This window comes from Geotrypetes seraphini, chromosome 2, assembly GCF_902459505.1.
Source record: "Geotrypetes seraphini chromosome 2, aGeoSer1.1, whole genome shotgun sequence".
Taxonomy (NCBI): domain Eukaryota; kingdom Metazoa; phylum Chordata; class Amphibia; order Gymnophiona; family Dermophiidae; genus Geotrypetes; species Geotrypetes seraphini.
In genome coordinates, this window is record NC_047085.1 from 127,266,491 (window position 1) to 127,289,692 (window position 23,202).

The 23,202-nt window shown below is 43.6% G+C and overlaps 1 protein-coding gene across 3 annotated transcripts in view; it reads left to right on the forward strand.

Moving 5' to 3' along the window:
• Positions 1-23,202, forward strand: part of NOL4 (nucleolar protein 4) — a 664,456-nt gene that overhangs the window by 103,896 nt on the left and 537,358 nt on the right. Inside the window, exon 1 of one of the 3 annotated variants that reach the window (XM_033934884.1) lies at positions 16,593-16,689. The exons of the other annotated variants lie outside the window; for them this stretch is intronic. The gene's annotated coding sequence lies outside the window, so the exon portion shown is untranslated. Of the gene's footprint in view, positions 1-16,592; positions 16,690-23,202 lie in introns of those variants that run through there. 3 annotated transcript variants of the gene reach the window in all.

Genomic DNA, 23,202 nt, shown 5'->3' on the forward strand with positions numbered 1-23,202 from the left:
CACCTCTCAGCACATATGGTTCCCTCGGATTTCTACTACCCAAGTGCATCACTCTGCACTTCTTCGCATTAAATTTTAGTTGCCAAACATTAGACCAATCTTCTAACTGTTGCAGATCCTCTTTCACGTTTTCCACTTTCTCCAGGGTGTCCACTCTTACAAATCTTGGTATCATCCGCAAAGGCAAACCTTGCTTTCTAACCCTTCAGCAATATCGCTCACAAATATATTGAAAGGAATTGTACTCAACACTGATCCTTGTGGCACTCCATTACTTACCTTTCCTTCCTCCAAGCGAATTCCATTAACTACCACCCTCTGGATTCTGTCCGTCAACCAGTTTCTAATCCAGTTCACCACTTTACGTCCTAAATTCTGCCTGTCAAGTTTATTCAAGAGTCTCCTTTGAGGAACTGTGTCAAAAACTTTGCTGAAATCTAAGTAAATTACATCTAGTGCACAACCTCGATCCAATAAATTCTCTAGTAAAAATATGTTACATAATCTTGTGGAAACTTCGGACAATAAGAAAATTGTTTGATAATGCATCATTTAGATTGCTGGTACAATCATCTGTTCTGTCCATACTGGATTATTGTAATATAATATATCTGGGATCTCATAAAAAACTGCAAAAGAGGTTGAGAATCATACAGAACACTGCGGTCTGTCTAATTTTCGGGTTAAAAAAGTATGACCACATTACTCCATCTTATAGACAGTTGCATTGGTTGCCTTTTGAGGCAAGAATATTATTTAAATTTGGTTGTACTTGTTTCAAAGTGTTGTTTGGCATAGCACCTGCTTACTTTTCTCTATGCTTTGAACGTTATAAACCTAACAGAATTACTCGAGGGCAATATTTATTTGTTATTCCAACCATCAAACCATGTCAATATAAGAGATTTTTTGATAAAATGCTCAGTTTTCAGGCAGGTAAAATGGACCAATGGCTAAGTACTACTATCTCCCTGGCCTACTCTTATATGTCCTTTAGGAAATTACTAAAAACGGATCTATTCGATAAATTTGTAAACTGATGTTCCAGAATAATGACAGGCAAATAGTATATTGATCTTATAGCCAGGAAGTTCTTGAGGACTTTCATTGTATTTTAGCAAATTGTATCTTATTCTGCTTTTACTGCATAATTTTAGAATTTTTACTGTATAATTTTAGTATCTTTATTGTATAATTTTAGTACTGTATTTTTATTCATTGTTTGTATAAAGTTATTAATGTATGTGAACCGCCTAGAACTTTGCGGTAGGGCGGTATATAAATAAATTATTATTATTATTATTCTCTGGTCGCCCAGTCAAAGAATTCAATCATGTTTGTTTGACACGATTTACGTTTAGTAAAGCCATGTTGCTTCGGATCTTGAAACCCATTGGATTCTAAGAAATTCACTATCCTTTTCTTCAGCAAAACATTGATTATTTTTCCAGCAACCAAAATGAGGCTTACTGGCCTGTAGTTTTCTGTTTCATTTTTGTGACCACTTTTCTGAAGAGGGACCACATCCGCTCTTTTCCAATCCTGCAGAACCTCTCCCGTCTCTAAGGAGTTATTGAACAAATCTTTTAAAGGACCTACCAGACCCTCTCTGAGCTCCCTCAATATCTTGGGATGGATTCCGTTTGGGCAACAAGTATGTAGGTGTGTATTGTGTAGAGTTCCAAAATATGCTTTTTAAAAAAAATAATATATGTGTGATTGTACAAATGGTATCTGCATATATTTACACCAGTTTCTAAGGCATAATTTCTGAATTTTCTAAAGACACATGGAGGGGCATTTTTGAAAGGATGTCCAAGTCAGAACATCCCAAACAGATGTGTATTTTTGAACAGAAAATATGTTGAGGCTATTAACAAATCCCCTGTAATGCAGAGAAGCCTCAGACTTGTGCACTGATGTCTACAGCGTGAGAAATCTTTTTCCAGGTTTGTGGAGGTGAAGAAATGTTGGGGATAGCCCTCTGATTTCAACTCCATAACTCAATAAATTTCTGGTTCACCCCCCCCATTTCCTCTGGTAGTTCTATGATTCTCTCCAATACTGCCCCTAAATTTTAAAAAATCCTCATTAGTCTAGTGCAGGGATCTCAAAGTCCCTCCTTGAGGGCCGCAATCCAGTCAGGTTTTCAGGATTTCCCCAATAAATATGTATGAGATCTACGTGCATGCACTGCTTTCAATGCATATTTTAATGCATATTCCAACCCCCCATCCCCCAACTTTAAACGTCTTAGGTGTTTAGCGCCACCCTTCCTGTCCCCTGCTCAATCTAATCTGATTTAAAAAAAAATAAAAATAAAAAGAGTGCTGCTGGATGGAAGAGGGGAGAAGAAGGCTTGCCGGATTGAAGGGAGTTGAGAGAGAGGAGCTGCTGGATAGAAGGGAAGAGAGAGGTGAGATGCTAGATCAGGGGTGCCCACACTTTTTTGGTTTGCGAGCTACTTTTTAAATGACCAAGTCAAAATGATCTACCAACAGTAAAATTTAAAAAACACAAAGACCTATAACAGCCATTGAGGTGTATGCAGAGAAAATATTAATTATAATTTATATTCGGGGGGGGGGGGGTTCCCAAAGAAGTCAAGGCAGATGACTTTAAAATATGCAATGTCACCTCAGTAACAACTATACAAAAATAGATAAATATACCCCCCTTCCCTGTTAATAACCGTGATAGCGGTTTTTAGCGCAGGGAGCTGCACTGAATGCCTTACACTGCTCCCGACGCTCATAGACTCCCTGCGCTAAAAACCGCTATTGTGGTTTAGAAAAAGGGGACCATAGTGCAAAATTTAGACACCAGATATAAATTCTCAAAACGGACACATTTTGATCACTAAATTGAAAATAAAATCAATTTTCCTACCTTTATTGTCTGGTGATTTCATGAATCTCTGGTTGCACTTCCTTCTGACTGTGCATCCAATATTTCTTCTCTTCTTTCTGTCTCCTGCATGCTTCCTCTTCAGACCTCATTCCATTATCCAACCAACCTCTCTCTCTGCCCCTCCATGAGTCCAACTTTTTCTTCCTTTCTCCCTGCCTGTCCCCTGCCACCCGACACACTCCATTCCCTCCCCTAACTTTTTCTTCCTCTCTCCCTGTCTCCCTTTCTTTTTTTATTTCTTTCTCTCTCCCTGCCCCCTTTCTTTCTGTCTCCCTGCCCCCAAGCCACCTCCACCATTGCCAAATGCCCCCAGCAAACACTTCCTCCTGTCTACTCTTACTCTTATTTCCAAAATTATGTATTTTTCTCTCAGTTCCCTTTACCCATTACACCGCATGCTCGCTCTCTGAGTTCCTGTCACCCTCACAGCCTATTTCTTCTCCACTGCCACAGCTCCATTCCAAGTTTCTGTCTTCATCAGTCTGTCACTCTTCCCTTTAGAACTTTCAGACACTTCTGGCTCTTCATAGCAACATTGTATGTCCCAGCTATTAACCCTTTCAATTCACTTCATCCCTTCATAGCCCCCTTTATTCCTTCCCATGACTTCACTCCCAACCATGCGCCGGGCCCATAAGCCTCCCCCCCCCGACGTCAATTCTGACATTGGAGAGGAGGGGGGAGGCTTGTGGGCCTGGCGCTTGTGCAGTGGCTGTACTCACCTGGCTTTTGTGGCATCGGGGAAGCAGGGAGAATGCAAAGGCAATGTGAGTCTATCGACTTGCGTTGCCCTTGTGATCAATCGCGATCAACCTTTTGGGCACCCCCGTGCTAGATGGAAGAGGGTTGAGGCAGAGGAGCTGCTAGATGGAAGGGAAGAGAGAAATGAGATGCTAGATGGAAGGGGTTTGATGCAGAGGAGCTGCTAGATGGAAAGGGAGAGATAGAGGAGCTGCTGGAATGAAGGAGGAAAGATATATGAGATGCTGAATGGAAGAGGGTTGAGAGTGTGAGAAAAGATGCTGGATGGAAGGTGGATTGAGAATTAGAAAGAGTTAAGATGTTTGTTGAAGGGGAGGGAGAGAGAGTGGGGAAATGCTGGATTGAAAAGATTATAAGTGAGAGAGGAAATGTTAGATGAAAGAGGGAAGAGAGAGCAGAGTGACATGATAGAAAGGGGAAAGAGAGAGTTGAGATTCTGGATGGAAGTGATACTTATATTCTGCCATTATGTACCTAACAAATTTGGTTCAAGGTGTTTCATAAGAAGATACCAGGCCATACTAGAAATTGCAGTTAATAGATCTTAATATAGAAATCTGATATCCAAACTAAGAGATGATCATAGTCCATTATTATAAAATAAATTTCTGAAAAAATAAGGTTTTAAGCTTTCTGTGAAATCTTGGGTAACTGTTTTCCAATCCAAAGTCTTGTGGCAATGCATTCCATAAGTTAGGGACTTGATAACACATAGTTTAAGAGACCATTTTCCTTGCAAATTATGCCCCTTACTGATTAAAATGGGAATATTTGGAAGGTCCAATTTTATAAATATCTATCAGAAGATATACGTAGTTTAAAAAAATGATTTAAATAAGATGATCCAATTCAATATATGTAAAGTGCCACTAGAATAGAATCCCCCAAAAAAGTAATATGGACATTCAAATTCAAGGAGGAAAAGATTTCAAAGAGTACCCACTTGGGATATCTATGTAACTCTCCGTGGGAATTTTAGTGCCCCATCACCAATCAGAAAAACCTCCTCAAAAAATGTCCATTGACTTATTTGCTATTTACTTTTTCATACATATTCATAATATTTTTTCATAATGCCAGATCTAAGTAAGAAATCACAACAATGTTCTATATATTTTTTTTTCTATAGAGTGGAAAGCATTCGGGTAGTAAGTAGCTCCTGATGAAGCAGTTATGAAACAGACACTCCGTTGAGCATTGCTATCTGTCTGAATCGCTGCTGAAATTTAAGATGTTTATATTGATTTTTACTCTATATAAGATGGTGCAATACCAATCATAATTTCATGAACAAAAGTGCAAAACTTGAATAAGCATCTATGGGAGCCAATAAAGTCTAATAAAAAGCAGAGAGACACAATCATATTTTCCAGACTTACATAATAAACACGTGCAATTGTTTCTGTAGTCTTATGATGTCCTTTTTTATATCTATGGGCCATTGTTATTTATTTAAATTTATTTATTTACTCAATATTTTAGCCCATCCTCCCAAAAGAGCCCAGAATGAGTTACAAATCCACATACATAATATAAACCAACAACAGGATAATATAGCATAGTTACTTACCTGTTACAGGTATTATCCAGGTATACAGCAAGCAGATATTCTCACAGATGTGTGATGTCTTCCAGAGCTCCAGTAAGGATAATGCAAAAGTGTACTGTTAATTTAACTTCTTTAGAAGTCTTGAGTCCGCCCATACCATGGCTGCACGAGTGCCTTCTCACCCAATGTCGGCTCGCGGGACCATCAGTTCAGTAAAAAATCTAAGAAGCCAACTAGGGGAAGTTGGAGAGTTGTGAGAATATCTGTCTGCTGTCCCTGGATAACACCTATTACAGTTAAGTAACTATGCTTCATCTCAGGACAAGCAGGCAGCATATTCTCACAGATGGAGACTCCCTAGCTACTTCAAAAGGGATGGAGGAAAGTTGGCACTTAAATAGAGAAAAGATTTTGTAGAACTACTTGGCTGAACCAACTATCCCGTCTGGAATAAGTCTCCAGATAGTAATGGGAGGTGAAAGTATATATTGAGGACCAGGTGGCTGCTTTACAAATGTCCTCAATAGGAGTGGAAAGGAGAAAAGCACAGTTACTTACCGTAACTGGTGTTATCTAAGGACAGCAGGCAGATATTCTCACATATGGACATCACCGACAGAGCCCCGGTACGGACCACTTTAAAACTGCATCACCACTTTAAGTCTTTAGAAAGTTCACGATAGCCTGAACCGCGCATGCACGAGTGTCTTCCTGCCCGACGTAGGCGCGTGGTTCCTCAGTTAAGATAAGCCAGCTAAGAAGCCAACCTGGGGAGGTGGGTGGGTTGTGAGAATATCTGCCTCCTGTCCCTGGATAACATCTGTTATGGTAAGTAACCGAGCTTTATCCCAGGACAAGCAGGCAGCATATTCTCACATATGGGTGACCTCCAAGTTAACAGAGATGGGATGGTGGGAGAGTTGGCCAAAGCAAATACAATTGGAAAACATAATGGCTGAAGTGCCCATCCCGTCTGGAGAAAAAATCCCTTGGTAAGCTAGACATTATGGGTATGGGATAAAGGAAGTACCTGGAAAAAGCACCATATTATACATACATTCCCGCCACTGAAAGGGGAAATATGAACCAATTTTGAAGTCGTTGTAATGTATCAAGCAGTAAAGGAGAGATGTTACATTTATAAAGAGTCTTAAGGTCTCTAGGGATCCATACGCCCAGATATTTGATAGAGGTCGTAGCCCACATAAAAGAAAACTCCCCCACCCAAGACTTGCAGGGCGAGTGGACTAGCCAAGGCAGTGGATTTCCTATAATTCAAGGTGAACCCCGAGTAAAATAAGAATTCCTCCAGAGCTTGTAATAGATGGGGAATAGAGTGACTGCTGTCCACCAAATATAATGAAAGTTGCCCCAACCTCCTTCAAAGCCAAGTTACATACCTGGCTCTCCTCACAGCTACACTCAGGCACATTCCCTGAGGACCTTGGCCAGATACTCATCACTCCAATTGTAAAAAACCCCAAAGATTCCATCTCCCTTACATCTAACTACAGATCCATTGCCAGAATTCCCTTCTTTACAAAGCTGATGGAAGGTCTTGTCAACCAAGACCTAACAACCTATCTTGACAAATTCAACATTCTGAATAACAACCAGTCAGGTTTTTGCGCCGGACACAGCACTGAAACTGTCATCGCTTCACTGCTAGACTACTTCCATAACCTGTTCAGTCAGGGCACAAGTGTACTAGTCCTGCAACTTGATCTTAGTAGTGCCTTCAATTTGGTCGATCATGCCATTCTTCTGGACTGCCTGGAAGCTATCGGTCTCTCTGGCAATGTGTTAAAATGGTTCCAAGGTTTCCTAGGTCAATGCTCCTATCAAGTCTACAGTGACAATTCTCATTCCACCAGCTGGGTCAATTCCTGTGGAGTCCCACAGGGCTCCCCCCTGTCCCCCACACTATTCAATATCTACCTGGTTACGCTTGGAAACCTACTGCAAAGTCTGAAGATCAAATTCTACATCTACGCCGATGACATCACCTTAGTCTTTCCCCTAACCAACATAACCCCCGAGATAAATAATCATTTAGCATCAATCTTAATGCATATCGAACTCTGGATGACTGATTTCAAATTGAAACTCAATTCAGAAAAAAACAAATTCTTCCTGGCGAGTCCAAACGACAAGATCAAAGACCCTTCTATCTCCCTAAATGGCCAGGCCTTCCCCATAACAAAATCCTTAAAAATTCTAGGAGTGACCCTCGACCGCAACCTTACCCTCGAAATACACACTGACCTTCTGGTCAAAAAAGGCTTCTCCACCCTATGGAAGCTAAGATCCATTAGAAAGTACTTTGATACTTCCTCATTCTGCCTACTTGTGCAAGCCTCCATCTTAAGTCTACTCGATTACTGCAATATCGTATACCTGGGATCCCTCAAAAAAACCACTCAAAGATTACGAATCATCCAGAACTCGGCAATCCGACTGATCTTTGGCCTAAAAAAATGGGAACACTTAACTCCCTACTATCAAAAACTCCATTGGCTACCCTTGGAAGCAAGTGTGCAATTCAAGTTCGCCTGTTTTTGTTTCAAATCCATCCTTGGGTTAGCCCCTCTATACTTGATACCCCATTTTATTCTAGACCGTCCATCCAAACTCACGCGCAAAACCATCTGTTTAGCCATCCAACCCTAAAGACCTGCCGGTACAAAAGATATATGAATAGAACTCTCGCCTTCCAAGCAGGTCAGCTTAACAATTGGTTAGTCAACATTATCCCTCGCGCTTCATCCTACCTAAACTTCAGGAAACTACTAAAAACTAACCTATTCACCCGATTTACACCCTAAGACCTCTATGCCCTTCCTTCGCTCTCTTTTATCTCACCTTGTCCTGCTTACTCATTTAAATTGTTTCTCCTTCTGCTGATCGTACCCCCTTTATTCTCCTCTCCTTTATTCTCGAACTGTACCCTTCACATTACTTTCTTCTTGGTTCTAACCGTACACAGACTGTCTAGCCCCTCTTTGTTGTACCTATCTTTTGCTCTGATTTACCATTTTCTCTGATTGTACCATTCGCTGATTGTTCCTATTTTTTCTCTGATTGTACCATACCCTCTGATTGTACCATTTGCTGATTGTCCAGCCCTTCTTTGTTGTAAACCGCCTCGAACTACTATTGGCTTTGGCGGTATATAAGAAATAAATTATTATTATTAGTTAATGTGAATAACAGATCGTCTGCAAAAGCTAAAACCTTCACAGGTATCCCAGAAAAATCTACTCCGAGAATATCCCCATCCTGAGAAACAGTGCAAAGGAAAGGTTCCAAATAAAGTAAAAATAACAAAGGGGACAGGGGACAGCCCTGCCTAGTGCCCCTCTCAATGAGGAATGAGTCAGTGATTACGTCATTAACCAGGAGATGAAGAAAGAGGAGAACTGTTAGGGAGAGAGAATTATTGGACATGGTAGTGGGAGAGGAGTGAGGTAGAGATGCATGGGTGCGCTGGCTTCCCTTCTCCTCTCTCCCCCACATGATGTAACTTCCTGTTCCTCAGGGTCTCTTCCCCTCTGCCTGCACCTCCCATAGTCCTGCTTCTGCCTCCTGTCTCTCCCCTTTGGTCCAGGCCTTTATCTCTCTAGTCTTTCTTCTACTTAGAACCCCCCCTTCTCTGCCTCTTTCTCTTTCCTTCCTCCCTCCCTCCTTCCTATGTCCCCCTCACTGCTTTCCAGCCTTTGTCCCACCCCCTTCCAAAAAGCCTGCCTGCCTACCTCCCCCAAAGCCAGCCTGTCTGCCGGTCTACCTCCCCCAAAGCCAGCCTGCCTGCCTCCCCCAAAGCCAGCCAGCCTGCCTTCCTCAAAGCCAGCCTGCCTACTTCCCCCAAAGCCAGCCAGCCTAACTTCTGGCCTACCTCCCCCAAAGCCAGCCTGCCTACCTCTAGGGCAAGATTAATTCGTCGAGGGTCCCTAGGCACACAAGTATACTGGGCTCCCTAGCCCTGCCCCGCCCCACCCATGCCCCCCCACGCTCCACCCTGCCCCATTTATTTACCTATTTTCTTATTTACTTCTTTATTTCCACTTGTATTTTTTTTTCTTTTATTATAAAACTAGTCTTATAGCCCGTTACATTAACGGGTGCTAGAATATATGTGTGTGTGTCTCTCTTTATTTCTTTCTCTCTCTCTCTCTCTCCTTAGCCGCTTTCTTTCTTTCTTTTTCCTTGGCTGTCCATCACCACCCCTGTCCATTCTCCCTTCCTTTTACCTCCCCTGTGTCCACCACCACCCCTTCACAGGTCTCCTTATGCAGCAGCAGCCCTACTCCCTTTGTTTTACCTCCCCCCTGTCCAGCAGCACCTCTTTCCTTCTCCCCCTGTCCAGCAGTAGGCATCCCTTCCTTTTTCTCCCCCCCTCCTCCTTCTTATCCCTATGATACACTTACCTTGCTCTGCCCGTGATCAGAGGCTCCCGACAGCCGCCCAGTTGCACCCATTGGAAAAGTTCCCTCTGTGGTATCCCGCAACCCTCCTGACGTGACTCCCGCTGTCCCGCACCTGCCCCTGTGTCTTTCTTCTTGTCTTTCTGTGTCCCTTCCTCCCTCTGTCTGTCTGTCCAAAGCAGCATTCTCTCCCCCCCACACCAGTTCCCTGTGCACCTGCCCCTGTGTCTTTCTTCTTGTCTTTCTGTCTTCCTTCCTCCCTCTGTCTGTCTGTCCAAAGCAGCATTCCCTCCCCCCATACCAGTTCCCTGTGCACCTGCCCCTGTGTCTTTCTTCTTGTCTTTCTGTCTTCCTTCCTCCCTCTGTCTGTCTGTGCAAAGCTGCATTCCCTCCCCCCACACCAGTTCCCTGTGCCTGCATTAGCGTTTCCTCTACCCTCTTTCCCTTCCTACAGTCGCGACTACAAACGCGGGCCCGAGTCCTTTCCCTTCCCGCGGGCCCGACTACACATGGCGATTCAAGCAGCGTGTCAGCACTCTTCACACGCTGCTTCGGGCCCTTCTACTGCCCTGATTTGCTCCGGACGTGCCAGAGTAAATCAGTGCAGGAGAAGGGCCCGAAGCAGTGTGTGAAGAGTGCTGACACGCTGCTTAAATCGCCAGTCGGGCCCGCGGTAAGGGAAGAGGGGGGGGGGCAGCAAATGAGTCGGGTCCCGGACAGCGGAAAGTTGCTGGGCTCCTCGGTGTGGCCGCGATCCCTCTCCTCCCAGACCCCCCCCCCCGGAGGAACGGAGATCGATTTGCCGCCATTTTGAAGATCGTTCTGCCCTGCTCTTTGCCTTAGTATATTTTTAAGTTGAAAGACACGGCGGCGGCGGCTCCTCTCAAGATCCCCGACTGCATTGGACTTCCGACGCAGGTGGGGATCGTGAGAGGAGCCGCTGCCTGGTCTTTCAACTTAAAAATATAGTAAGGCAAGGAGCAGGGCAGAGCGAAGAACATTGATTCCCATAAGATCATCCGCCTCGGGGGAGACAGCCGCCGCGTCCGACATCAGCCTCGGGGGAGGAGAGAGGACTTCAGGCAAGGAGCAGGGCATATCAAAAAACAGCACGGGCCGACAGCCGCCGTGTCCGACATCCGTCTCAGGGGAGGAGAGAGAGTGTTTCGGGCGCATGCCACTCCTATCTGAGATGCTGTACATCTCACGGAAAACGTACCCACACGATGGAACTGCGCATGCGCGGCCTAGCGTTTTATTATATTAGATTCAAAACAAACAACAAAGATTACCATACCAGTGCCAGTGTACAGTTTTAGTTCTATGCAAGTCCCAAACATCTCTGAACAAAACCCCCCTTCCTTCCCACCTACTTGCCCAGGACTTTAACTCTGAACCCTTTCCATAAGTATATAACAGTGTTCAGATGCTTAAGTCTATATTAATAACCAAATTTGCAACTCCTCTCAACTACCTCACTCTATGTCGTCCAACTTTAACCCATATGTATGTATGTATAAACAACCAAATCTGTATCTCCTCTAGTGTGTTCTACAAGTATGTTAATTTGTAACAAAACAATAAGGCAAGCGGTCCACCAAAAAATCCAACGTGGAACCAAAGAAGATTGGCAGACAATAAGGAGATTCAAATCAGGTTTATTCAAGATGCTCCCAGGAACCATGCCTGATGCATTTCGCCAAAAAGGCTGGTCAATGCTAACAGAAAACCATGTCTTTCATACACACAGGACACATAACCACCCTCACCCAGTATGGAATAAGTAATCACAAACTAACCCCCCCGCCCCCATTTTTTTACAAAAGCACGGAAGAGGTTTTTAGCACTGGCTGGCGGGCTGAATGTTCTGCGCTGTTCTGACGATCATCAGATCAGTGCAGAGCATTCAGCATGCTGGCTTGTTTTACAAACCGAAGGAACGGTACAGTTTAGGGGTGAAGAAACAGTGGTGCATATCCCCCAATATTGAACAAAATATAAAGATAGCAGATGTAAATCTGAAAAAAGAGAAATAACAAATCACTTTACAAATTAACAAATAAAAATAAAACAAAAAATGGAAAATAAGATAATACCATTTTATTGGACTAATACATTTTTAAATTAGGTTTCAGAAGTCAAACTCTCTTTCCTTAGGTCAGTAAAGTATACAGCTGTTACAGTATTCTATCCTGACCTAAGGAAGAAGAATTTGGTCTCTGAAAGTTAGGGATCCTTTTACGAAGCTGCGGTAGTGGTTTAACGCACGTAATAGTGCACGCTAAACCGCCGGCCGCGCTAGCTGCTGCCTCCTCTTGAGCAGGCAGTAGTTTTTTTGGCTAGCGCGGGGGTTAGCGCATGATGAAAAGTCGTGCGCGCTGAAGCCGCTACCACGGCTTCGTAAAAGGAGCCCTTAGTCAAACGTATTAAAATTAGTCCAATAAAAGGATCACCATTTCTATTTCTAAACACTTATCAACCCAGCTCCAATACTACTTTATCTTCAAGCAAAAAAAATTTTAAAACTAGATTTTTTTTTCTACCTTTCTCTTGTGGTTTCTGCTTTCCTCATCTTCTTGTCATTCTCTTCCTTCCATCCAGTGTCTGCCCCTTCCAGAAAATATCTTCCTCCATCTGCCATCTCTCCCCCTGCTCCCCCCCCCATTGGTGTGGCATCCATCATTTTCCCTCTTTTCCGGTATCTCTCTTCTTCCATCTCTCTTGTGGTTTTTAGCATCTCTCTGTGGTTTTTAGCATCTCTCTCTTCTCATTTCCTTCATTCAACCCCTCTTTTTGTCTTTTACCTCCTTCATTGGATCCTGAGCCAGCAGTCATGTGAACGCACGAAAAGCAACAATAATACAAAACGCAGCACACTGGAAGTCGTAAAAATGGATCCAGCTGAACACCCTTGCATTAGGGAAAACTAGCAGAAGCTGAGCGGTACAACACAGTGCAAAGGAAAACAACCCCACCTCCCCTGCAACAAACAAAACGCCACCAATTTTCGCGAACACCACTTAAAACGCGACTCACCTCAGCCAGCAGCACGCATAAGAGAACGATGCTGCGCGCAAGCCAGGAAAACCTGCTCAACCACGCCCCCTCATAACTCAGCGAGAGCCTCGAAGAAAGGGGCGGGACATGAGCTGGGAGGTTGGGTCTGATGGAAAGATGGCCCGTTTTGTAACTCGTAAACCCAAGAGCTGAGATAGCTGATGAGCTTTTAGTTTCCTTAATCGCATAGCCATTGTACTATACTGGTGCATTGATTCGGCTTCGGCGGGTGAGAGAGGAGAGCAGTATTGCCAATCAAGGGGGGGGCCTGGTGTTGCCGATCAAGGGGGGTCCAGTGTTGATGATTGATGGGGGGCCCAGTGTTGACTATCGAGGGGGGGGCCCGGTGTTGACGATCAATACTGGATGGGGGCCCGTCACCACTTAAAAATTTTTTTTTTAAAGTGTTCTTCAGCGAGCCCCCCTGACCATTTTGGACCCTAGGCACATGCTTACTGGGCCTATTGGTTAATCCGCCCAGCCTGCCTCCCTCCCCCAAAGTCAGCCTGCCTACCTCCCCCAAAGCCAGCCTGCCTGCCGGCCTACATCACCCAAAGCCAGTCTGCCTACCTCCCCCAAAGCCAGCCTGCCTGCCGGCCTACCTCCTCCAAAGCCAGCCTGCCTGCTGGCCTACCTCCACCAAAGCCAGCCTGCCTACCTCCCCCAAAGCCAGCTTGTCTGTCTATCTCCTTCCCTCCCTGCTGCGGGAAAAAAAAAAGTCTCCCTCCAGGCCCGATTTAACCCCCCCGGTCTGCTGCTGCTCTGTTTACCTCCATGCTGCTAATTGCGCCCAGAAGCCTTCTTCCCAACGTCATTTCTGACATTGGAAAGGATGTTCCAGGCCAGCCAATCGCTGCCTGGATGGCCCGGAACGTCCTCTCCGATGTCAGAATTGACGGGAAGAAGGCTTCTGGGCGCAATTAACAGCAGGAGGGAGGCAAGCAGAGCAGCGGCGGACCGGGGGGGGTAAATCGGACCTGTAGAGATGCTTTTTTTGTGTGTGTGTGTGCGGCAGGGAGGGACAGGAAGCGATCGCCTGTCCGTTGTCCCTGCACACAGGTTTGGGACGCTGTCCCTGAAAACGGACATTTTGGCGTCCCAAAGCTGTGTGGGGGGACAACGGGACAGGGGATCCAAAAACGGGACAGTCCCGTTCAAAACGGGATGTATGGTCACCTTAGAGATGACTGTTGAGTGCTGGTCACGGAGGTGTTCGATGGTCTGGTTTGTTTTATTTGGTTTAATGATGTCTATTATTGAGGCATCATGTATGACTTATGGAATTTTATATTTTGATATAAGAACATAAGAACATACGCAATGCCTCTCCTGGGTCAGATCTGAGGTCCATCATGCCCAGAAGTCCGCTCACGCGGCGGCACAACAGGTCCAGGACCTGTGCAGTAATCCTCTAGTTATACCCTTCTATCCCCTTTTCCAGCAGGAAATTGTCCAATCCTTTCTTAAACCCCAGTACTGTACTCTGCCCTATTACGCCCTCTGGAAGCGCATTCCAGTAGTCCACCACTCGTTGGGTAAAGAAGAACTTCCTAGCATTCGTTTTGAATCTGTAACCTTTCAACTTTTCCGAGTGCCCTCTTGTTCTTTTATTTTTAGAAAGTTTGAAGAATCTGTCCCTCTCTACTCTCTCTATGCCCTTCATGATCTTATAAGTCTCTATCATATCCCAAGTCTCCTCTTCTCCAGGGAAAAGAGACCCAGTTTCTCCAATCTCTCAGCGTATGAAAGGTTTTCCATCCCTTTTATCAGACGTGTCGCTCTCCTCTGAACCCTCTCGAGTAACGCCATATCCTTCTTAAGGTACGGCGACCAATATTGGACGCAGTATTCCAGATGCGGGCGCACCATCGCCCGATACAACGGCAGGATAACTTCTTTTGTCCTGGTTGTAATACCCTTCTTGATTATACCTAGCATTCTATTTGCTTTCTTAGCGGCCGCTGCGCACTGTGCCGTCGGCTTCATTGTCATGTCCACCATTACCCCCAAGTCCCTTTCTTGGGTACTCTCATTCAATAACATCCCTCCCATCGTATAGTTGTACCTTGGGTTTCTGCTTCCCACATGCAATACTTTACATTTCTCAACGTTGAACTTCATCTGCCATCTCGCCGCCCATTCCCCCAGTTTGTTCAAGTCCCTTTGCAATTCTTTGCATTCCTCTTTAGTTCCAGCTCCACTAAATATTTTTGTATCGTCCGCAAATTTTATTATCTCACACTTCGTCCCTGTTTCTAGATCATTTATGAATATAGCAGCGGCCCGAGCACCGAGCCCTGCGGAACACCACTCGTGACCCTCATCCAGTCCGAGTAGTGGCCCTTCACTCCTACCCTCTGTTTCCTACCTGCCAACCAGTTTCTGATCCATCTATGTACGTCTCCATCCACCCCATGATTCTTCAGTTTCCGGAGTAGACGTTCGTGAGGCACCTTGTCAAAGGCTTTTTGGAAATCAAGGTATATGATGTCTATGGGGTCTCCCCTGTCCATCCTTTTGTTAATTCCTTCGAAGAAGTGCAATAAGTTAGTTAGGCACGATCTCCCCCTGCAGAAACCATGTTGGCTTGTTTTCAGAAGTTCGTTTCTATCCAAATGTTCATCGATGTTTTCTTTTATCAGTGCTTCCGCCATTTTCCCCGGAACCGAGGACAGACTCACCGGTCTGTAGTTTCCCGGGTCACCTCTTGATCACCTCTTGATATCTATGTGGGTTTGGCCAGTTTTGGCCTTAAATTATATTTGTCGCTGATGCGACATGTATGTTATATGTTCACCTCTTGATATATATGTGGGTTTGGCCAGTTTTGGCCTTAAATTATATTTTTCGCTGATGCGACATGTATGTTATATGTAATTTGATTTGATATGCAAGTATGCAATTTGTTATAGTGTGTCCTTGAAGTGTTTTGCAAGACAAATGTAAATGTTTTAATTTGTATGCTAATATGTAACTCACCCTGGATAAGGGCGGGTGATAAACATTGCCTCCTATCCCATGACTCTCTTAATTTTCTTAGTAGCCTCTCATGAAGAACTTTGTCAAAAGCTTTCTGGAAATCTAGATACACTACATCAACCGTCTCACCTGTATCTTACAAATCTGCTGCTGTTTTGGACTCATGTCCATAAATTTGAAAAGCTTTTAATTTTGGGAAGAAGTTTTTCGTTGTGCTTGGTTTTTTTTGTGTGCTTTGGTCTTTTGTACACCGTTATGGACTGTTTGGAATATGTGCTGTGTATAAATAAACATTTTGTATTTATATGAAGCATTTGTTTGATAAATTAGAGAGGTTTCCAGCGGCAATTTTTTTGGGCTACAGGGAGCACAAGTTGGGCTACTTTTTGCCATGAGTTTGGCTGGAAAATTTTTTGCCATCTGACAACCCTTTTAGGAGCTTAGGAAAAATGAGTAGCTGCCTGTTCCCGAACTGGGTTCCTCTCTAAAAGCTGTGTTAATGCGTGCCAAAGCAACACCTGGGAGGGGGGTCCTGCGAGTACGGCTGCTGCCCTAGGTGACACTCTCCTTTTGTTTCAGTAATGCAGACTAGTGCTGCGGCGTCAATGGCATTTTTTTCCCCATATGTTGTGGATACAAGACAAATATGTATCTTTATACTATACCTGCATTTTAAAAAGAAAAAAAAAATTCAGGGGTGGTTAACTATCTGCAGCCTGAAGACAACGCAAACCCACCCTAAATGGGGCCGCTGCCGGGCCAGCACTGTTATAAAGGGCAGCAGCTCCCCTCTTTCCCCACCCCCATTCCGCCTTCCCTCCTGGCTGCTATCGCCTGAGCTAGTTCAGGATCGGGCCTGGCACACAGGGTACGGGGGAGTCACCGTCTCTCTTGTTTCCATGGTAACTGTGAAATGCCTCCAGGACAGCGGAAGCAAAACCATGGGGAGACGGCAAGCAGCCCAAGTAAAGCTATATATACGTTATACAGATGCTAAATCTTATTTATCAGGTAGACGCAAGTTCTCAGGATAGGGTGGGGCTTTCACGCTTCCCTTTCCTTGATTCACAGCATTAAGGAGGGGAGGGGTGAGAAGGTTGGAGTGGGATGGTAATGGTGGGGGATTTGCTATTGGACGGTAGGAGTTTTCCCGCCTTTCTTTCCAGGTGTTCCCATGGCTACAGCCTGTCGATGACCACCTGTGTGTCGTAGTCTTGGCCGACGGTCGGGAGAAAGACCAGTGGCAGATGCAAAGGGGGCAGAGTTCTTCGCTAGTTCGCTTCAAAATGTTTGCATTACTTGACGGCAGCTGAAAGTGTAAAAGACTGCTATATTTCAAGGTGTCATGATTATGTTTTTTTTTATTTTCCCCCCAGGCCTTCATTGTCGCACAGGACTATTATTTTTTTCTTTGTGTGTAATGGAGGGATCTGTTAGAGGAGCATGCTGGACTATAGGATATTATAGACTCCAGCGGAAGCAGATACTGAAGTACAGTTGTGCCCTAGCCAGCCTATATTGCATCCAGGACAGACTTGCTTCCCTGCTACCCCCCATATGAGTTTGAAATGAAATGTTTTCTATTCTGTCTATTCATCATCATCATCATCATCATCATCATAATAATATTGCAATTGCAATCCATAGAACGAGTTTCCTAGAATGTATATATTGGAGCTAATAAGTAGCAATAATTCCACATAGCAATTATTTTAAAAATGTACATTGAAACATAACTTAAGTCACATATACCTACATCTAAATTGAAAGAAAATATTTTAACCAAGTTTGGTGGCTGTACTTCCACCTCATCAGCCCCCCTTTAATTCCCTACATGAGTACTATGTTCTGACTCTCTTTTTTGTCCTATGTGTCTTTTATAATTAGATTGTAAGCTCAGGGACCATGCGAGTACAATGTGCATTGCTGCATGCTTCTGGTAGCACTATAGAAACAATAAATTGTTAATTAGAGAATGACTGAAATCAGATGGTTAAGCAAATCCAGTCTTAGTTCAATAGTGTGGTTGTGACATTTTTGAATAAGGTGGTTTTTTCTGCACGTCTTATTTTTTGATAGGTGTTTTAAACCTGTTTCTGGCAGCACTTGCTGCACACCAAGTACAATTTAACATAAAAATTAAGAATTTTGTTAACATCATAACAGTAGTAAAAAGACCAAATATAAACAAAGTGAATGAGGCAAAGTCAAAATCAGCAATTTGAAACCTAATAATAGGACTACAATGAAACAGTTTCAAAAATATACTTAGCAATGAAATTCAAATAAGAGAGATCTAATACAATGTCAGCATAATTCTTACGTATGAAACAACTAATAAGTATACACCAGAACATTCAAATAACATACTGTATACAGTGCTCCCCCGCGAATTTGCGGTCCGCGATTATTGGTCCCGGTCATTCGTGGTATTTTCCGACCGCGAATGATCGGGCAGGAGAGGGCGCGCATCTCCTGATTGGTGAGGCCCAACTTTAGTACAGGAAGAAGCGGTTGGAGCATACCGCGAGTGATTTCCTTTACTCGCCGGCACTCCGGCTGCCCTCTCCTGCATCAATCAACACACTCCTTTGACAGACAAACTACATAGAACACTAGAAACAGTGGCTACATGGATGAAAGAACACAAACTAAAACTGAACCCAGACAAAACAAAATTTATACTTCTCAAAAACAAACAAACAAAAAAACCCAACCATAATAAATCTAGTAATAAACTCCATCACATACCCCATTCAACCCACCCTAAGACTTCTGGGAATGATAATAGACAGAAGCTGTACTATGCAACCATAAATCAACAAAATACAGAAATCATTTGCGATCATGCGAAACTTAAGGCAAATCTGAAAATTTTTTGACAAAATAATTCCAGCTCATGGTCTAATCCCTAGTCCTAGGAATTCTAGAATATTGCAACATCCTCTATCTCCCCTGTCCCACAGTCATGATAAAACAACTACAAACAGTACAAAACATAGCCTTGAGACTGATCTATTTGCTGAAGAAATACGACCACATCACCTCGACTCACACTGCCTCCCAATACAAGCAAGAATACAATTCAAATTTTACTGTCTATTATTTAAAGCCATGAATGGAAACAGCCCAGCCTTATCCGAACTACCACAACCAGGCAAAGGAGAACCCAGACACCATTCATGCACCCCCCAATCAGAGGCATCAAACACAAAGAAATGTACGATGGCCTACTGGCCATGCAGGCAGTGAAACTTGACCACCAACTACCCAATCTACTGTTCACTACACCAGACTACAACACTTTCAGAAAAGAAATAAAAACCCGCTATTCAAGAAATCCATCAAGACAAACTAACTCCACAGGAAGCATTTCAATCCCCTGAAGTAACCCGCTCAACTATGTAACTCTTCTGGAAATGTCCAGATAACCTCTTATGCAATCTGCCTTGAACCACAAGGTAATGGCAGAATAAGTCACTAATGTAATGTAAAAACAGAACTATCCATAGGTACTTTAAATAGTCTTTTTCACTGTGAAATGAGTATCTAGCCAGATCAATTGTAAATGAATATTTATCAAGTATCAATTACATTATCAAGCATAAATCTTGTACAGAAAAGATTGATAGTCTTATACATTTCAAGGAAACAAAAATATAAAGAAAATTATAAACGAATCACTCTCAAGTCCACAATAATAGATCCAAGATTACATAAAGCAGAAATTACAGAGGCACTACTAGATTAACTAAAAAAAAACCCCCAAAGAGGAAATTATAACATCTGACACCTGGTTACAGAAACTATTAATCCCTTAAGAGCTCAAATTTCGTGATCCCTCAAGGTGTTTCATGGATAGAAAAGCAGTTAGATGAGAAGGTTCAGAAAATACATATTTCAAAGATTGATATCTCAAATAGAAATTCCCTCCTATAAGGGTAACTCCTGGCTTCAAAAGCAAAAACTGATGCCTTCGCTTTTGAGTACCCGTGAAACATCTGGGCATATCTGGATCTTAAACCCAGAAAGTCTGTCTGTTTTTGAAGAACATTCTCAAAATCCACATTTTATCTGGCAAAAGTGCCACCAAAACCACTAATGTTGAGGATTTAGCTGCCCCTTTATCAGAGGTCTATCACAGGTCTCCAAAATCGTTGAAATATCTAACTGTTCTCCATTTTGATTTTGATTAGGAATTTGTTGCTCTTGTGGCCTTTTAATTGGTAAATAATAAACCAGAGAAAAAGAAGGAATTGATTCCTCTGGAACTGAAAGTACTTCCAGGAAATATCTTTTCAACATCTCCCTTGGTGTTACTGTAAACACCTGAGGAAAATTCACGAACCGTAAATTATTATTTCAAGCGGTATTCTCCAATATCTCTATCTTTCTCCTCAAGTTCATATTATCCTTAATTATAACTTCCTGAGTTTGACATATTCACTTAAGTCCTTATCATAATTAACAAACCAAGGTTTTTTTAAAAATCCCATTTTAACTTTTAATTCTTTTATTGTTTGTTTTTTTAATTCTTCCTTCCAGACATTGAATTTGAGGGCACAAAGGTTTCCCCAAATTAGCCACTAAGTCCCATAAAACATTAAGAGTAACTTCAGGGGGTTTAGTCAAGAAATAATTTTGCATTTGCACAGTTGTGAATTGCTCACTAGTCTGTCTCTCCTCCCGACTACCTCCATTGGGATTTTGCTCCTGCTCAGTAGTTAGTAAACTCACAGATTCCTTAGATCAGGGGTGCCCAAATGGTTGATCGCGATAGACCAGTAGATCGCAAAGGCAACGTGGGTCGATTGCGATCGACCAGTAGATCGCAAAGGCAAAGTGAATTGATCGTGCTGCCTTTGCAATCTTTTTGTTCCTGCCTCCCTGAGCCAGGCCAGGTGCGTACAAGCGCCGGACGCACAAGACTTCACCTCTGGTGTCAATTCTGACGTCGGAGAGGAAGTTCTGGGCCAGCCAATCGTCTGGCTGGCCTGGAATTTCCTCTCTGACGTTAGAATTGACGTTGGAGGTGAAGGCTTGTGGGCCCGGCGCTTGTACGCACCAGGCCTGGCTCGGGGAAGCAGGGAGAAATCTGCATGGTAGCTTGGGGGGGGGGGGGGTGTTAGGGAAAGAATCGGTGAAGTGGAGAAATCAGTGCGATGGCTTGGGGGGTCAGGGGGAAAGAAAGAAAGGGGGCAGGGGGAGAGACAAAGAAAGACAGGCAGGCAGGGGGAGAGAGAAAGAAATAAAGGCAGAAAGAAAGAAAAATTGGTTTTACAGAAGAAGGAAGTGCAACTAGAGACTCATGAAATCACCAGACAAAAAGGTAGAAAAAATGATCTTATTTTCAATTTATTGATCAAAATGTGTCCATTTTGAGAATTTATATCTGCTGTCTATATTTTGCACTGTGGCCCCCCTTTTACTAAACCGCAATAGTGGTTTTTAGTGCAATGAGCCTATGAGTGTCGGGAGCTGCGAGGGGCATTCAGCGCAGCTTCCTGCACTAAAAACCGCTATTGAGGTTTAGTAAAAGGGGAAGGGGTATATTTGTCTATTTTTGTATAATTGTTACTGAGATGACATTGTATATTTTAAAGTCATCTGCCTTGACCTCTGAAAAAAACCCCGAATACAAATGATAATTAACATTTTCTCTGCATACAGTGTGCTTTGTGTTTTTTAAAATTTTCTTGTTGGTAGATCATTTTGACTTGGTCATTTTAAAAGTAGCTCCCAAGCCAAAAAAGTGTGGGCACCTCTGCCTTAGATGAAACTTCCTCAACTTGAGGAGAATCCAGGTCCAGGACAGCAGCCACAAACGCACCTGGCACAACCTGAACCCGCTCTAGAGAACTGGCAATCTGTGGCTGAGAAGGAGAAGCTCTAGAGTCAGGGCTTAGTGTGGTATCAAGCCCTGGGAGATCCACCATGCCTCTGCTCTGAGCCGGCATCTCCAGTAGATGTCCTTCCAACGTTGTCTCGTTCTGAAGCCTCTTCAAAAAGTTATCCAGCGAGCCGAACGCGGTGGGCTTGTGGCACTTGGGGTTCCTACCATGTCGTATAGTAAAACTGGAACCAGAAGAAAAACCCAAGAGAGAGCTTCCAGGAGTCAGGTGTGTGCATCCATCTTGGATCCGGCCTCTTATGTCTACCCTTGGGGAAGCAGACTTTTATTTTACTTTATCCTACTGTTTTCATTTAGAAAATTTGAACTATTTGAATACATTTTTCACTTAGGCCAAAGTATGTAATTACTTTAAATAAGTTATTATATTTGACATTATAAATGTATTTTCTGCATTTAACAATAAGGCAAAGGCTGAGGTTTTTAGTTGTTAGCAATGCTAAATCCAGTGGAATATAACTCCTGATATCACCCAGATTTATGGTTACTAAATAGGGCCGATGAAAGACCAGGGGACATTCAATGAATTTACAGGGAAATACTTTTTAAAACAATTGGAGGAATGATGCACCTGGCAAGCTTTGGTCCTGGGGTGCGAGACCCTTGGTAGCTGGTGGCAGCTGCAGCAGCAGACACGTCCCATGCATCTCCCTCGTGCGGCCTCAGTGGGGGGGCAGACATTAAATGGAAGGGGGTGAAGAAGGGAGCAGATGCTGGAATGAAGTGGGGAAGAGAAAGAAAAGGGCATGTGCTGGATTGGGGGAAGAGGATAGAGTTAGATACTGGAAGGGGTGAGGGAAAGAGGCGACAAGCTATAGGTAGACACAATGAAAGAGGGAAATTGTCTAAATTCTCTCTTACTATTCAGTCCTCAGAGGCAGAAAATAAATTGAGAAAGAAGAACAGGAGGAAAGGATTGGAGAGAGAGATGCCAGAGCAGGGGGGAAGGGGAGGAGACAGATACCAGACCTGGGAGGAGGAAAGAGACAGATACCAGATCTGAGGGGAGGAAAGGAGAGAGAGAGATGCTAAAATCTGCTGGGAGGGAGGGAGAGATGGAAGGGAAGAAGACAGATGCCACATCATGAGGTGGGGGGAGGGAGAGATGGAAGGGAGAGGCAGACAATTTCTGGAAGAGGCATAGAAAGAGCAAATGCCATATGGAAGAGGCAGAGAGAGGGCAGACAGTGGTGTACCCTTCATCATGATGCTAAATCCACTTCTATCTTAAGTATTGGATTACCTTCTACATTTATCCAATTCAGGCCTCAAGAACAATTAGAGTTCATCTCAGTGCTATAAACGCTTTTCATAGATCAGTTGAGGGAAAACCTCTCACTATTCATCCTCTTGTATCCAGATTTATGAAAGGACTTTTCAATGTCAAACCACCTCTCAAATCACCTCTAGTGGTTTGGGATCTTAATGTGGTTCTTGCTAGACTAATGAAGTCTCCTTTCGAACCAATGTCTATGGCTCATCTCAAATACCTCACTCGGAAAGTAATTTTTCTCATCTCCCTTACTTCTGCTCGAAGAGTAAGTGAGCTTCAAGCGCTAATGGTGGGCCCACCCTTAAAGTATTCCACCATGACAAAGTTGTGCTTCACACCC